Source organism: Nycticebus coucang, chromosome 3 (genome assembly GCF_027406575.1).
Source record: "Nycticebus coucang isolate mNycCou1 chromosome 3, mNycCou1.pri, whole genome shotgun sequence".
Classification (NCBI taxonomy): domain Eukaryota; kingdom Metazoa; phylum Chordata; class Mammalia; order Primates; family Lorisidae; genus Nycticebus; species Nycticebus coucang.
In genome coordinates this window covers 107,816,237-107,821,493 of record NC_069782.1, presented here as the reverse complement: position 1 = coordinate 107,821,493, position 5,257 = coordinate 107,816,237, and positions in this window count along the sequence as shown.

Genomic DNA, 5,257 nt, shown 5'->3' with positions numbered 1-5,257 from the left:
ATAGAAGAATATATCTAGTGCGGGCAGGTTTTTCCTCTCAAACTTTTAGTCCTCACAGTTTCCTTAAATAGTTCTGTATGACTGGTTCAGATGTATTCCCCGAAGTGGTTATTTTGTCTTATTTTATAAAATTCCAAATCTGTCATTTCCCCCCATGCTGAATTAAATTTTTATGGCAAAATCTCCTAATGCCTCCAACACTCAAGTGGCTGTTGGTACTCAGGGCCACTCTTGTCTTAAAACTCCAGGGGCTCGTCACCTGTTGTATTATGTGTGTGAATGGTGGTTGGGGTTTTGTATACTTAGGGCCTGTGAATTATGCTTACAAGTGAATGTTCCTCACCAAGGATGCTGTGCCTAGGATGCTGATTATCCCAAATAAGGGTCACATTTCTGTCTCTGAAAAAAATACTGATTTTAAGAATCTTTCATATCATTAGTGATAAGTTAGCCTGAAAAGAGAGTATTATTGTAAAAACTGCCACTAGAAGTAGTGGTCTTTTAAAAATAACTATGGCCCCATACATGTATGGAATTTCAGGCTATAGAATAGAGTCCAGTGAACAAACTTGGGATATGCTGGGAAAGATAAGCTGTTGTTTTAATTTCTTCCTTTTTATTCGGAATCTCCTGATTCTCGAAAATCCTCAGTTGTTTTCTCCCTTCCTGCCTCAGTGGTTCCTATGGCAACAGCAGCCAGGATGGGGCAGTAGTGTGTCTGGGTCATTTGTAAGCTGAGTGTTTAGAAGGTGGGAACTGTCTGTGCTGCATTAGTCATTTGTATCTCGACATTTAAGTAGGTCAGTTGTCTCTCCTCTAATGAGGAATTATTTGTTCTCTTAACATTCTGGCAAGCTTGTTTGTTTATTCTCTTCCTCATACAAGTCATACAGATGAATGTGTTGAAGGATTTTGATCCTCAGGAGGTCTATGGAATGAAAAGAAATCTTGTAGATTGAAAAGAGGACCAGATGGGAATGGCAAGAGTAGAAGAGAGCCAGGCAAGAATTGTCAATCTATCTAAGGATCTTAGTACTTCTGAAATGATTGAATAATGTAAACTATCAAGGCAGTGAGCATTCTCCACCCCCAATCTGTATGAAAAACAAAACAAACATTTGGGGGCTGTTCTTAATACAAGTTTTCGGCTCGGCGCCTGTGGCTCAAGCAGCTAAGGCGCCAGCCACATACATCTGAGCTTGTGGGTTCGAATCCAGCCCAGGCCCGACAAACAACAGTGACGGCTGCAACCAAAAAATAGCCGGGTGTTGTGGCAGGCACCTGTAGTCCTAGCTACTTGGGAGGTGGAGGCAGGAGAATCGCTTGAGCCCAGGAGTTGGAGGTTGCTGTGAACTGTGATGCCACAGCACTCTACCCAGGGCAATGGCTTGAGGCTCTGTCTCAAAAAAAAAAAAAAAAAAAGTTTTCCCCAGCAGGCTGTTAGTGGGTCCTGACATCTTCATTAGTTGGTATTCCTTGGGGTTTAGACACTGACAGTCACTTTTGAAAAGGCAGAAGTGTGAAGGGAGAGGTCACGTGTTACTTATTTGCAATTGTATCTGCTGTGCCAGCTTCAGTGCCCACTAAATACTGAGTAAATGACATGGTCAGCATTACCAGCTAATAATGTTTTTTTTTTCAGTATCTTTAACAGATTAATTCTGATTATTCATTTAGTCATTCACTCAAGTACACATTTTCTAATGATGAAGAGAATAAAAACTTTTATCATACATGTACTATCAATAGGCAATGAGCTGAGTATTTATATGTGCATTATCTAAATCTTCCCAATAACCCTATGACACAGGTATTACTAGTGTTTCACAGGTGAGTCAACCCACGCTTAAAGAGGTGAAATTGATTTCCCCGTGCAAATGTCTGGTAGATGGCAAAGGCAGAACTGGACCACATCTCTTTGATGTACGAAGTATGTGCTTTAAATCCCAATGCTGCTGAGTGTTGAGAGACAATTTTCTGTGGTTATCTTGCATTTTTTTCTTGTAATTTATTAAACAAAATGGAATGTTCATTCTGTGAAGTTTCCCAGAGTTTGCATTTTGTGGATTTTATCCTTCAAGTATCATTTACTGCATCTGTTTTTTGTCTGTATTTTCTGAAAATTGTTAGTAGCATTTCAGAAGCTTGATCAGTTGTCTTTTTTATCAAATCTTCATAAATAGTATTGTCTTCTTCCATATGCTAGGAGACAGTGAGTCTGATTGTCTTTTCTGTATTAGCAGCCATTCATATTCAATATCTGGTGTGACATGTGTTCCAGAGCTTGCAGAATAGTGATTTTCTACTATATTGATTATCTCTATATAATCAATTCTCTGTCTAAACTTCCTATAGTGTGTGTGTAAACTTCCTATTTGCTACAGTATTTCTACAAAGAGAAACTACCCCCTCTTCCATTATTTTGTACCTAGTAGTATGCCTTCCTTAGGATGAATGCTTGATTTTTCTTTTTCTCTTTATAAATTTGCAAAATAACGAAGTAGTTCCTAATCATTTTCCACAGTTATCAATTAATTGTTTTTATTATGACTTTGAACTCACAGATTTAAACACACTTTATTTTTTATTTATTTATTTTTTGTGTGTGTGCTTTTTGGCCGGGGCTAGGTTTGAACCTGCCACCTCCGGCGTATGGGACCAGCGCCCTACTCCTTGAGCCACAGGCGCCACCCTAAACACACTTTATTTTTTAATCATTGGATTTGTTCTTGTTGATGATTGCATCACCTCACTTTTGCTCTGCCATAGCTGCTTCAGATTCATTCCATGAGTCATTGGACATATTCTAAGTAGTTTGATAAGTAATTTACTATCTCACATGGGAAGATGTCCCACATCTTTTTTTTTTTTTTCATTTTCTGCTTCCACTTGGAATTGTTTCTTCAAAGATCCCTGGTTTTCCTAATTGGAAAATGGTAACTAGAGACTCATGGTTTTTATATTGGTCACTAATTGAAGAAAAAAAAATGTCTCTGGCCTGGATTCAGCTTGTGGATAGTCTGCTGGTGACCTCTGGCCAGACTTCTAATAGTAGCAGTGAAAATTAAAAGGATGGATGATAAAGACAGGTTTAGGCCTAATGATTTCTTGGATATGTGGAAGGGAGAGAACATTTAATGTTTCAAGTGAGGTAATTCTTACTTTGTTTTTAATTTGTCCTTGGGTAAAACAATGTCTGCTAGGCGGCACCTGTGGCTCAGTGGGTAGGGCGCCAGCCCCATACATGGAGGGTGGCAGGTTTGAACCCGGCCACGGCCAGCTAAAACAGCAATGAGAATTGCAACAAAAAATAGCTGGGTGTTGTGGTGGGCGCCTGTAGTCCCAGCTACTTGGGAGGCTGAGGGAAGAGAATCGCTTAAGCCCAAGAGTTGGAGGTTGCTGTGAGCTGTGATGCCAGAGTACTCTACTGAGGGCAACAAAGTGCAACTCTGTCTCAAAACAAAACAAAACAAAACAAAACAAAACAAAACAAAACAAAAAACAACGTCTACTTAATATATTACATTATATTACTTAACAGTGAAAGAGAGGTATTATTCTCTTTAAAAGTATTATTCTTTTATAGGTGAAGAAACTGAGGCTTAGAGGAGAGGAGTCGGTGTGTGCAAGTGTATGTGTGGGTATGAGAATGAGGGAGAGTGTGTGAGTGAGGGTGAGTCAATGTGTGAGCGTGTGAGTGAGCGTGTGTATGCTGCACTTCTCCAGAGGTGGTCTTCATGCTTTCCTTTCTTGCTTATTGTTTGATCACTTTAAAGAATGAAAATAACAGAGGCTTAATCAGATTAAAGCTTATTTTTCTCACAACTCTAGGCAGATGGTCCAGGGTTTGTAGGCTATTTTGTTCCATGAGGACATCTAGAGACCCAGGTTCTTGCTGTTTTGTTGTTCCTCCATTCCTACCTGAAATTTTCCCTTACTCACACGTTTTTGAAGTTGGCTTGTCAGCACCAGTGTAAGGGTGAAAGGGATTGTGAAGGCCAACTGGCGCTTTGAAGTTAAGAAATTTTCAGAAGTTGCACTCATTGCTTCTGTTCATATCCTATTGGCACATACTTAGTCACATAGTCATGACAAGGTGGAAAGAATGCTAGGCTATGTATCTTTAGTTAGGCAAGGGAGTTATGTTACAAAAATAAAGAGTGAATGGATATTGGGGGGATAGTTTGCAGTCTTTTCTCTTCAGTTCATAGCTCTCTTCTCCAGAAAATGTACCCTAGTATTGTCTCTATTTAAGGGAGAAAAGGAGCCTTTGTTGTACAAAAGGAGAGAATCACATTGAACTTTGCAGGGAGGAAGTGTTAATACTTGTGGGATGGGTCTGGTTTTGAACATCCCTGGACAATACTAAATTTTAGGAACACACCTGGAGTTGGGGAGGTAGGTAAGTTGGAACCCTGCTCACGGCAAAATTTGGCTGCTTCACAAAGAACTGCCAAGAGCAAGACCTTTGTCTAAGCCCTGGTACAATTTTAACTCTAAGGCTAAAAACTCATTCTGCCAAAAACATTTTATTTCCTAAGATTATGAGTACTTTAAGTCCATGCAAATATCTTTATTATGCAGGGATGAGTGCATTTATCACAAGTGACATGTTTCAGAAAGCAAGTTCTTCAATGCCAATGTTTACCAAGGTAAATGGTTAATTTATTAGAAATAAAGTGCCAGTATATCTCACCCTTACCTGAGTTTAAGTGAAATAAGCTAGAGTTCCTTTGTTCTTGCCAGGACATTGACAGGTATTTTCAACTGCTTTACTGTGCTATTGGTATTTTGAGTGTGTATGACTCTTCTAACTTGTTTGTTCTTGCCAGTGAAGCTTGAAGCAAGCAAGCACATTAGTTTAATGCAATCTTTCACATATGGAGGAACATTTTTATTTCCTGGGAGCTTTATTTCTAGATTCCTTATTTTCTGTGTGGATGAATGGTCTTTGTTGCCTCTAAGTCAAAAATAATCAAAGTAAGATGTTTTATAAAGGATTTAAATGCTACTGGATTTAATGCCTGTTAGCCTAGAGAGAGGCAGAAAGGAACACTAACTGGCCTGTGTTTGATTCCAGCTGCAACTTACTGTGTGAACTTTGGTTAGGCATTGGATCTCTTGTAAAAGTAGGAAAAATAATTTGTACCCTAGTGGGCTGTTATCAGAATCAAATTACAGTTACAATATTTACTAGCTGTGTGGCTTTGGTCAAGTTACTTAAGTTTTCTGGGCTGTGTTAACAGCAAAGAGCAGC